Here is a 12706-nt window from a genome sequence, read left to right as displayed (position 1 = left end):
GAGTCAGCAAAGCTACGCTAAAAACATTTCTGCAAAAATGCAAATGATTATTTCTTTATTTTTCGCCATTTGAAAGCTGCCTTCCCCACCCGGAATTTTTGTCTGACATGGTCTTCCGTAAACCAGGAGATAGCCTGCTAACATACTGAAGGATGAACAATAATGAATTTGGTATTTAACAATTATTTTTTCTTTCACTTGAACCAGCAAGTAGCCAGCTAACATATCGTACGCAGTTGCTGCCCAAGTCATATTTGAACACCCCCCCCCCCCCCCCCCCAACAGAATCAAAAATAGAACAGTCCGTTCATCTCTGAGCCACAGTAGACACGTTTTCCCAAACTCAGAATGAAAAATGCTACATTCCCACGGTCTTACGTTGTCCTCGGTGAACCAGGAAGTTCTATGTTCATATGGAAGGACAAAAAAAATATTGCGTTTGACAAAATTGTTCTCCATTCTGTTAGATTCATATTTTTTTGCATTTTTACTCACAATGAAAGCATTCCTCCCAGCCCAAGAACTCATAATGGTACATTGCCATTGTCTTACATCGTGCTAGCCTGCTAGCCTCCAGGTAACAGCTGGCTAACGCGTAGAAGGAAAAACAAACACAATTTTTTTTTCTCCACTTTTATTACTATTGTCAAATTTGCTGTGGTGATGAATTTTTTTCCGCAACGGCGCCTCCATCTCATCGGCATTCGCGGCGCTCCGGTTGACGGCGCTCGGGAAGTCGGAGCCGCATAAGGAAACATTTGTTTCCGCCGTCGTTGAATGGAGTGCTTGTGCGGGAGGTAGTCAAAGAGATACAAGAGGAGAGCACATCCAAACAGTTTGAACACAAGCGCTGCGCTGTGAAGCCCCCTCTCTGTCCGAGTAATGAATGTCCTCCAGTCTTGTGACGATCGCACTCTGCCCCAAAGATATGACTGACGCCATTGTCCTCGCTGCCGCGTTGGTGGACGGCCGCGTAGGTCAGTTAATATTAGATTTGGCTCGAGCAGGACGTGCACATAATTACACTTTTGTGGCTTTATAAAAGGTTGTGTTTATAAGACTTGAAGGAAATGGAGAGCCATCGTGGCTGAGTGGTTGTTGTTGGGGGAACCCAAATCAGTAAAAGTGAAAGGGTCGCGGGTCGATGTTTATTGGGTCACCTGTCAGGGTAAAATGGCGTGAGCTATTTTACTGATCGTCAAGCACACGCGCAGTTGAACGACACGCGGCTTTTTTATTTGACCAAATAAATCATAATCGGCACGTTTTTGCAGCCGTGCAACAAAAGTCTGTTGTAGGCGGAATGAACTTTATTTGTAATCGTGCATTTTTAATATGATTTAAACCGTATTACAGGGACACCGTATTACGATGTATGTCAAGTAAAACTTCCTTAGTAGGTGCTTCTGTTTTGGTTAGCAACCGTTAGGCTATCACAAGGCGCTACGGCACGGTACACCGCTTCCATATCTTTTAAGCGTCTACATCGGAAAATCTCAAGTTTCGGTTTCAAAATCAGACTTTATTCTTTAGACCAGGTCTTCCCAAACTTTGTCTCAGAATCCAAAATGGACCGTCGGTTGTTTCTTTTCTCGAGTCAATTGCCAAAAGCTGTTTCATTGATACGTGGGATTTCATGGCTAAGGTTTTTGATTTGACTTGATTAATAATATACCGTGCTGCGTCTCCAAATGTTTTTATGTTCTTTTATGTTATGATGTTTTAGTTAATAGCCGTTGTCATGGTCTTACATCCGGGCCACAAGTGCAAACCCGAACACATGTAGCTTTATCGTTAGTACTGCGCAGGGAACTCATGAGGGAAGACCCTGCGCTTAATTTCTTCTGAAAGACCGCGCTTTGGCATGTGCTGCTGTTTTGGTTAGCAGCCACGGAAGTCACGATCGTCCGTCAACCAATCCGCCAATAGCAGCGTGTTTCGAGCTGCCCAGTGCGTGTGGCATGTGTGTGTGTTTGGCGTGTCTGAGAGATTGTTTCCACGCCTCGATAGGTGCTGTTGTTTTGGTCAGCAACTATCAGACATGTTTTGCAGTTAACTCTTCAGTGTGTGTGATTAAAATTTAAAGATAATCGTATGAGTCAGGCCAAATTCATATTTTGTTCACGGATCAAGAACAAACTGTTCTATGTGACTGTTATTTACGTTCGTCACATAGTTTCAGATATGATCCCTTTCCCCCCAAGTGTCCTTTCATCTTATTGAGCCTAATTCATCGTCGATGTAATTCTAGCTGAGGGAGATCCACACAGTGAGCTTCATTAGAAAGTCTAGTCCTCCTTTCCTTTCTTTATTTTTCTCCTTAAGAGGAAGAAAAAAAAAAAAAAAAAAGGCTTCACACAGCAGCGGAGGCTTAGGAATGTGAGACAGGAATGCTGTTCTGTTACTATAAAGGGGTTACTGATCACTGAAAACAATGTCTTTGTGTTTTCATCCCCGGCTGTAGTCACGCAATGTTGTGCGTGCGCAAAAAAAAAGGAAGAAAAAAAAAAAGAAAAACACACCAGCAACTTTTGAGCGCCTGGCACACAAGAAAGCCATCAAGTAGCTGCGATTGACAGAATCGCGTGCGGCTCAGATATTGCGGGAGCGGACTGGAGCGTCGCCAAATGCGGACAATCGGAAAAGCTGGAGTGGAGCGACGCTAGGCTGGCCCCACGCCTTTTAAATTCAATCATTTGCAGTCTTTTTTTATTATTATTATTATTATTGCCAAAATCTCACAGCACACCGTCAAGCAAAAATGCCACAAAAATAATATCTACTGAAATAATGAGGCGCATGTCTTACTCACGAATTTGGTATTGGGATGTATGAGGTGCATTTTATTATCTTATTTCTTTATTATTTGTTTAGGACAGAAAACTGAAAAGTAGTGCCAATGGTGTTCAAACAGTCTCAGCAGTTAACTTTTAGATGTCCTTGAGCGTAAACGAAAGCATATTTTATACACACATCTTTCCGCCAACACTCGATATATATATATATATTCAACTGCTACTTGGGGAGGTCTTAATTTGATCAAATGCATTTTTTAAATGACCACAATATTACAATTTATGTCGAGTGAAACTCTGAGACCGAAAAGACTGTAGGTAATGGCTATATGGCACACAACATTGTGGAGTGACAGGTGCTGTTGTTTTGGTTAGCAACTGGGGCTCCAATGAGCTCAGCAGTAAACTCTTCAATGTCTCTGTGCTCGTGAACGATCGCATCTATGAACTCAAGTACTGCATTTCTGCAAATAGTAACCAGGTGTGTTCACACGCTTAACTGCAGATGGGAGAGGCACAAAAATGGACGCACACGACATTGCGGAGCGACCACACATCAGTGACGTTCCAAGAAACTGTCTCGGTAAGATCGTCTCTCATCTGAAAAATCTGTGAATGTGCCTCTGTAGGTGCTGCTGTTTTGGTTAGCAACAGGCGTCCAATCAGCGGTTCACTCTTTTAACGTCTGTATGTGGAAGATAGCCTCTACACTTACTACAAAGCTTGGCAAAGCTCAAGTGTTAATCAAAAGCAGAACCAAGGTTTTATTCCTAAAAGTATATTTAATATTGTACGCAAGTGTAACATCATGCACAGTTTGAACACTAACACTTAAATACTGTGTAAAAAAAAAAAAAATGTAAAAATTAAAAACTACTTAATGATTCACTAGTACAGATAAAATTTAAGTTTAGAAAAAGTACATAAATAAAAGCTAAATAAAGAGAAACTGTTGTTCAAGATGAAATGCAAATTAATTGTACTAAAAGGTTTAATACAACCGAACTGTACTTAGGCAGTGATTTTGAAAATCACTGGTCGAAAGGCTCTCATTAGATTGTGTTGAATGTCCAATTATATCTGTATTTTGTCCCGCTGGCGTCTCCAGTCAACTCCCAAAGACTCCAGTGCTTGTTTTTGGGCTGTAAAGGAAGCTCCGATCCCAGGAATAGCGCACGAGCGGGCCCGGAGGCGTGAGGACATGAAAGTGAAGTAAGCAAAGACAAGAGATTCATTCATTCACGGGAAGGTGATTTAATGCGGCAACATCCCCCGTGTGTCTGCGCGCCGCCACAGGTGATCATCGTTGCTCACACGCAAGCCTCCTTCATGCTGACGCCTGATGACTGATAATCAAATCTACTGCCACCATTAATGACATCATCACACACTTGGCTGTCTATTTCTGATCGGTGGTGTGACAAATATACTTTTTTTTAAATGTTAATTATTATCATATTTAACTTATGGTGACATGGATACATATAAAATATTTAGTAAACAATAAAAAGGAGATCATTTTGAATAATACACAAATGGGAAAAAAACCTTCACCTAATATTGTGAAAATATGTTATGGAATAATAGGCTTTTATATGCAATTGCATGGCTCAGATGTGTAAAACAATAATTTATCATTGATTCAATTAATAGTTAAATAAAATAAAACAATATTATGTTTTGCATTTTTAATTAATTGACGTTTGATCATTTTTTTTCATGTCTTTCATCTTGGTGCAGAAAATACCGACTTAAAAAAAGTAATTTTATATTTTGCGGCGAAACATTTTTTTTAAAAATTGTAATCATTTTTTATGCCAAATAGGGTTTTCTTTATAGTTTTACTACATAAAATCTACTCGACTTTCATTAGTGATGTAAAATTACCAAAATTTTATTTTATGTAATTTTATTTATTACCTGTCTACCTGTTTAGAAAGCAGGAAATTGGATATTAAATTGTTTTCTTTGTTGTAAAAAAAAAAAAAAATAATAATTCTTCACAAACAAGCAAACATATATTTCGCACTACTTATTGTGCTTCTTGTATGATATCTTGCTGGTCATTTTAAAATATTGCATTGCAATCATTTGAAAACGCAACTGTCCAAATACGTGGGAACGTGTTCCCTTTTGGAGTGAAACTCCAAGTCCCAGGTCGCTTTGCGCGAGACGTCACGGGCGGGCAGCACGTGCTCGGCTGCGGTGTTGCAACTATGGCTCAGTGTGACTGCGACGCTGGGCGGGAGTGGTGCGTTCAAGGAAACGAGCGGCCGCTAACCTCGTACATCGCCGCGCTGGAGACATCCTGAGGAATTGACCTGCTTACATCTCTCTCTTTCTCTGGACGTCATTTAATCGCCGGAATTTTTTATTCCAATACACACAATTTCGACGGATGTCGCGAGGATTTATTTTATTTATTTTTTTTTTGGGGGGGGGGGGGGGGGGGGGGGGGGGGGGGGGGTGGAGAAGTTTAAACCCGCCAGTTTTCTTCTTTTTTCTAAAAACAATTTTAAAAAAAAATACATTTAATCGTAATACACATGAACATGGATAAATATGGATCAATGTTATGGATGAAACAAATTCTTTTGTGGAATCTTCACCTTGTTTTCTAATGGAATGTGATTTCCCTCAAGTCCGGCTGCTGGACATGTGGGACCAACGACTCTCACGGGATAACGTCATCATCACACGTTTATTTTATATTCCCGTGGATGGGACTGATTTGAAAACACAAGGAATGGAATAACTTGTCATACTTTGGAATATTTACAGTATTTACGGAGGTGCCTAGATGCTGGGAGACCTCACGGAGCATCACCTGATCAAGCAGGTATGTGGGATTTGTACGGAAATGTTGATGATGAATATTGTCAGTGATTGTGAGGCACATTAAGGCTCACTGATGAAGAAATAGTAGTGAAAAGTGCAGAGCAAGATAACTTAACGGAATTGGGCCACAAGAACATTTTATATAACCACAAAACTGTCAAAAGGATGGGGATGATTACTGTTCATTTGAATTCAACAAATGTTTTCAATACTTTTCTGTTGCATCTATATTGGAATGTGTCGTAGATGTTTTCCCTTCGCTATATATATATCGTAAAATTGCGATATCCTGGGCAAAATATTGCAATAATGTCATGTGACAATGGTAAATTTGGAGAAAAATCAGTACTTTTAGGGGTAGGACTTAAGCAAATGTGCCAATGGTAAAAAAAAAAAATCAAATCAAATCAAATAAAACAACAGTATTTTTGTTGGGTACTGATTCCTTTTTCCAGAATCAAGACTGGTCTCAGGTCAGCTTCTCTTGGGCTGCCTTTGCCAATTTTAGTGATTGGCAAGAAAGCATTCTGGTAGCTGTCATTTGCACATACTTGCTGGTAATAGTTTTTTTTATTTTTATTTTTTTATTTTAAGTTGATTGGGCTTATAGTTGTACTTCTACAACACCACATAGAAATAAGGTGCTCAGCTGTTATATTAGCATAAACTGCGCTTGAGCCAAGTTGCGTCCACGTCAACCTGGCTCCAACCTGCTCCAATACGGCTGAATTGAGTCACGTGTGATCTGCTCGCGCCCCGGTTCGTCTTAAGACCCTCGGAAATGCTCTACGTTCATCCCATGACCTCCTGCGCACCTGCTCCTTATCGCTCGCAGCCTCCCCTCGCCGTCCCACGCTGAATCGCTTCAGGTGAGCGTGGTGAGACGCTCACAGGATCATCACACCTCGATTGGCAAACATAAAGAGCAGCCCGTATGCGAGGGTCTCAGCGACAAACACCGGCGTCTATTGTCAGGGGTGGAGGGACACAGCACCTCTTATATGTCAGTAATCCAGCACACAAGACCCCCCTTTCTCCACTGAAGAGGGACCCTCCGTCGAGTGCCAAGTGACTCTCATGGCCGGCATTGACGGTGGGACACTTGCCCTCACAAAAGGAGCTGAAGTGTCAAATAAACTCGGTCAGAGCGGCGCTCACCCCACCACCCCCAACCACGGCCAAGACACACAAGAATTCCTTTATCCGGCACCCCGGGAGGCGGACAATGACAGACTTTGTGTCAGCGAGCGGGGCCTTGACTAAACACTGGCTCTTCGTCGTCTTCTTCCTCCTGTTTTTTTGTCATATGTGAGTGGCGGAGAAGGCGCATGTTTGCAGACGTGACCCTTGATCGACCCCCCCGGGTGACCGATATAGACACGTGGTTTACTCGTGTCAGCAGCAAAAAAATAAATAAATAATAATACAAAAAAAAAAAGGTTTGTGTAGCGTACCACGTTTCGGGGCGCCTCACATCCACGTTATCGTGTTTTGTAACTACTCGATTAATCGATGGGCTAATTGGTAGAATACTTGATTCTCGATTCTATTGCAGTATCGATGCACCAGCAACAAATATTGATACTTTAAAATTGAAAACTAATCACATATGTACATAAACTAAGTTCCTATGGCATAACCCGAATTTGGCGTACGCTAGTCGGAAGACGCCGTCGTCAATCACTAACCTAAAGTTGTAATTACAGTAAATGTTTGCGTGAAAAAGCAGTCAAATGAACAACAGTAAGTGCAGTGCTAATTTAGCGTAATCGTACGTGACCTTGAAACACCGGATGTCGGGGCCGACCATTGTCCTTGATGAACATGCATTGCCAAATATTGTAAAGATTATTTTTTTTTTTACATTCAAAAGATGACAAAAAAAAAAAAGTTCATTACATCTAGGAATAAAATGAGAAACTAGAGATATTGTACATTCATTTTCTGGACAGCAATGATAGCTAAATGAAAACGTGTTTCATTAGCCGTTACTTTGCTCTTCTCTGTCCATTATATTATTCTGAAAAAGTTATGAGAAGTTTTTTTTGTTTGTTTTCATTTTTCTTATAGCCTTTAATGTCTTGTATGCTTTATAAGCAATGTTCGCTTACATAGATGGTGTATCGTCGATCCCTTTTTTCCCCAACATAGGGATTGTTGTTTCATTGATAAATTTGGGTCTTCGGCTCCTCTGTGATTTCCCGTTACTTTTTTTACAACTTGGGAAAACACCTGTACCTTGTTCACTCCTAAGTCAAATAATTAGTGCCATGATGGGTAGATTATTGTAGGAAATGGAGGTCCACTCTTTATACTCAACATTGATCAAAGTGAGCAAGGAGTTGTTTTTTAGGTGGGGTAGCAAGTTTTCCTGACGTCTCTGGGCCGTCGTCGCCGAGCGCTCAGGAATTGGCTTTCTCACGCAGTGTCAAGCGCGCTGTCATATGATAGGCTTGGGCCCAACCGCAGCAGAGAACCATTTACACACCGGGATTTGACTCGTTTAACAAGCTCAAGTATTTTTTTTTTCTCCGCTGCTGATTTCCCTCTCCCCAGGAATTTTCTTCCCACCACGGGCGAAACGTTTCAGCATGTTTGCCTGCGTGGAACTGTCGAAAGTTCTCACGCTCCTCGTGGGGATGCGTTTTAAACGGTGCTAAAAGAAACCTTCTTGTCCAGATTTCAGAACTGGCCACCGCCCTTCGGTAGCATCTGAAATTCATTTGCCGAGCTAAAATGCCAAACGGCGCAACAGCGAGGTCAATATCAGTGGTTGATATCATTGCAAATTTGCAATCTAAAGATATATGTCCTTCTAGTGTTACGCTTAAGTGCTTTGTGGCAGTGCCTTGGCATTGTCTTTTCTGACTAATCTTCTCGTGATCAAGTTGAAAATTTCAGAGGGGATTTGGTTTTTACGCTGGCAAAAGGCAAAGTCTCACATTTTATTTGAGTTTGTCAAATAAGGTTAGAACTTTGAGCAAATTATTAGCATTCGACTAAATTCCAACTATCAGGAAAATTGACAATGAATTAATGCAAATTTTTGCGTTGTTAATTTTGCATGGCAGGAGATACTAAGAACAGTGTATTTTTACCACGTATATATATATATATATATATATAAATAAAAAACACCACATGACAAATCGCTAAACTGATGTTCCTCTTTAGATCGCAGACTAGTTGAGACGAAATCGACAACGCCTCTGCTGGTTGCAGTTGAGTACTGCATTTCATCTTTTGTCCCTTCAAGATGTGATTAATCAACAATCGAGTCCACGCAATCGATATAATTCCGAACAATCAATTAACTAGTTGAACATTTGAGCATTTTTTTGTTGTTCCATCAGTTGTTGAGTCTTTGCCTTCGCGCAGTCGGGGTGGCTGTTAGACGGTCTTTCGCATGGCGCTAAAGGTAAACGGGTCGCGTTGCCGCGGCCGTGCGTGTTAATGATGTGTTTATGATCTCGGGTCTCGGGTTGTGATTTCTCATGTCCGGAATCAAACTCAAAGAGCCAGACCTCAGTAGCAGGTGAAAAGCTCACCATGACCTGATGGTGAACTCCGACGTCTGGGTGTCATGACCCACTGTGTTCCCGACCGGCGGGGAAGCAGGAGGAGCATGTACTGCGCATTATTGACACCTATTTATTATTTTTGTTTGTCTTTTGTGGAAAGTAGCCCCTCATCATTCCTGTCAGGTGACCTTTTAGTGTGGGGAATCATGGCAAATGATCCTTAGCGTAAATTGCATCATCAGTTTTCGCGTGTATTTCGTGTCAGAACGGGAGAACTGTCATTTATTAGTACGGCACAAACAATGGGGAGCTTGTCTCTGGGGACGGTGGGGGGCCGAAGGGGGGGGTCGACAGAGCTCGTTGGTGGTGGTGGGGAGGTTGGTCTGAGATTGGGCAGCAGCCTCTGACCAAGAACAAGCCCCCGTCTGATGGAGAGAACTGCTGACCCTTCCTGAGTAAAATGGTACCTTTGTTTTCCGAGGTGTATGTGTTTATGCGTGTGTGTGGGAGAAGGAGTGAGTTTTTTTGTAAAGCGGGGCTCTGCTGTGGAAATGTTTTGGGGATTTATTTTTTGTTTGTTTGTTTTTTTTTTTCCACTTATCTGGGAAGTAAATGCGTGAGAAAATTGTCTCGAAGAGGTTGGACGTCTTACTGTAAAATCGTCCGATCTCGGGCGACAACACTGCAGTATTGGTGGACTTGACCTGAAATCTTCCCCAAGAAGCGTGAATATTTTCGCTAGGGTGGGGCTTTAAATATCCAATGGACGAATTGGGCAGAGTAATCCATCATTTGACTCCTCCGGGCATTTGTATTGTATGTCGTTCCGTCTGAGGACTTCTGTCCCGATTCTGTGTTTCTGTCCGAATTGTTCTTTCTAGAAGCTCGCAGAGACCTAACAAACGCGGCACTGGAAACCATGGGGGCAGTGTTGAGATTACTTAGGTTGGGGGACGGAGTTAGGGTTAATGGGAAGGGATAAGGGTAGATGATTGGGGTTAGAATTAGGGTTAATATTATCGTCAAAGTTAGGGGTTATGGTTAAGGGTAGGGGTTGGGGTGACATTAGGGAATAGCAACAAGGGTTAAAGTTAGGTGATGAGAGTTAGAGGTTAGGATTAGGGAATTGGGGTTGCGTTAAGGTTTGGGAATAGATGTAAGGTAAATTTTAGGGTTAGGATTAGGGATAGGGATACAGTAGAGTTCGGGTTAGGGTTCAGGTTATGGAAGGTGTTAAGGTTAGTGTTTAGTGGTTGGCGGTTACTGTTGAGGTTAGGAGATGGGTTTCAGGGTTAATCTGAGGGTTTGGTAGTTAGGGGTTAGGGTTCAACATTCAAATTAGGGTTCAGGTTAGGGAACAGGGTCAAAGGTTAAATGTAGGTTTAGAGTTGTTGTTTGAGTTATTGGTAGGGCACGTCTAGACCTTGACACGCAAGTAACTGACTCTCTTTTTGCATGCTTTGCTTTTTTTTTTGTACAACCCCAATTCCAATGAAGTTGGGACGTTGTGTTAAACATAAATAAACAGAAACTGAATGCAATGATTTGCAAATCATGTTCGACCTATATTTAATTGAATACACTACAAAGACAAGATATTTAATGTTCAAACTGATCAACTTGATTGTTTTTAGCAAATAATCATTAACTTTGAATTTTATGGCTGCAACGCGTTCCAAAAAAGCTGGGACAGCTGGCAAAAAAGACTGAGAAAGTTGAGGAATGCTCATCAAACACGTGTTTGGAACATCCCACAGGTGAACAGGCGGGTGCCATGATTGGGTAGAAAAGGAGCTTCCCTGAATTGCTCAGTCATTCACAAGCAAAGGTTCACCTCTTTGTGAACAAGTGCGTGAGAAAATAGTCCAACAGTTTAAGGACAATGTTCCTCAACGTACAATTGCAAGGAATTTCGGGATTTCATCATCTACGGTCCATAATATCATCAAAAGGTTCAGAGAATCTGGAGAAATCACTGCATGTAAGCGGCAAGGCCGAAAACCGACATGGAATGGCCGTGACCTTCGAGCCCTCAGGCGGCACTGCGTCAAAAACCGACATCAATGTGTAAGGAACATCACCGCATGGGCTCAGGAACACTTCAGAAAACCAAACCCTGTCTGAGCTTTTTTGGAACGTGCTGCAGCCGTAAAATTCCAAGTTAATGATTATTTGCTAAAAACAATTAAGTTGATCAGTTTGAACATTACATATCTTGTCTTAGTAGTGTATTCAATTAAATATAGGTTGAACATGATTTGCAAATCATTGTATTCTGTTTTTATTTATCTTTGACGCAACGTCCCAACTTCATTGGAATTGGGGTTGTAGCTAACAGACGTTTTGAGGCGGACCTTCAGTTGTGTTCTTAACCTTGGCTTTGGCACGAGAAGACTGAAGGACTCAGATGTATTCATACATGTACATGAAACTTTTTAAAGAAAACTTATTTTTCTTTCCCCTACTCCATTTTCTATACCACTAATGCCATCTTCTGGCCTGGCATGCATATCGCAATGTTTTTCATGGTCAGAAGGAGCTTTTTAGGTAATATTGTCGTCTGTACGTGTAACCTTTTAAAGTAAATGTCCCAAATGTACTAGGTGCTTGTTGTAAGCATACCTTAAATACCACTCATTCTTATTGCTATCTGTTATGCTAAAACCACTAACATGGGCAATTTTCATTGCCATCTACTGGCCTGGCATGCACATTGCAATGTTTGCAGGCATATTGTTTTTCTGAATGTGAAACTTTTTGAATCAGCACATTTTTTTACGAGGTTGTGGTTGTATGCATACCTTAAATATCACTTGTTCCTTGCTACACATTCCTCCTACATTTGCTAAACCACTAACACGCCCGCCTGGGTTGTTACTTATCAGACATCGCCCTCTACTGGCCTGGCACACACATTACAATCATATGCAGCTCTGTTTAGAAATGATTGACGTCTCTATGAGAAACTTTTTTTTTTTCAACCAGTTGTACAAGATGGGTGTTGTCAGTACACCAAGTGGATATAAAAAAAAGTCTACACTGTTCAAATGCCAGGTTTTAGTGATATATATAAAAAAAAAAAACGAGATGATAAGTCATTTCAAAACCTTTCCCACAATTAATGTCACTGATAAACCACATAACTTAATTGGAAAAAAAACCAGCCCAGAAATCTTCTTGAGAGGAGAAATAAAAGTAAACAACTGAGATAATGTGGTTGCACAAGTGTGCACACCCTCTTATAACAGGGAATGTGGCTATGTTCATAGTTATCCTATCACATTCAAACTCATGTTCAATTTAAATAAATGTAAAGGACATATTTCTTGTAGGTGGTGACCGGCAGGAAATCTGCTGCAGACGCTGCACACTTTTCTTCGCAAATTTAAACATTCTTGTGCTGGCGTTCATGTTTGGCCGCCGAGTGTGCAGTAATTGGCTGTCAAGGCCTCGGATGAGAGATACGCCCTCAGTTAGTAACGGTCCTCGTTATTTCTGCAAAAGTGCTGAGAAAATGAGCGCCAGCCAGGCTGCTGTCAACAAGCCTCTCCT

General features: G+C 41.4%; 1 long non-coding RNA gene across 2 annotated transcripts in view; it reads left to right on the top strand.

Moving 5' to 3' along the window:
- The window catches only part of LOC133465937 (uncharacterized), a 48352-nt gene extending 43104 nt beyond the window's left edge, over positions 1-5248 (top strand). The window contains exons 1-3 of one of the 2 annotated variants that reach the window (XR_009784784.1): positions 2422-3378; positions 3904-4007; positions 4092-5248. This is a non-coding gene — a long non-coding RNA (uncharacterized LOC133465937). Of the gene's footprint in view, positions 1-2421; positions 3379-3903 lie in introns of those variants that run through there. The other variant, XR_009784783.1, reaches the window with a different exon arrangement.
- The last annotated feature ends 7458 nt before the right edge of the window (positions 5249-12706 follow it).

Source organism: Phyllopteryx taeniolatus, chromosome 16, assembly GCF_024500385.1.
Source record: "Phyllopteryx taeniolatus isolate TA_2022b chromosome 16, UOR_Ptae_1.2, whole genome shotgun sequence".
Classification (NCBI taxonomy): domain Eukaryota; kingdom Metazoa; phylum Chordata; class Actinopteri; order Syngnathiformes; family Syngnathidae; genus Phyllopteryx; species Phyllopteryx taeniolatus.
Note: the sequence above shows the minus strand (reverse complement) of the source record. Positions and strands in the feature narration are given on the sequence as shown.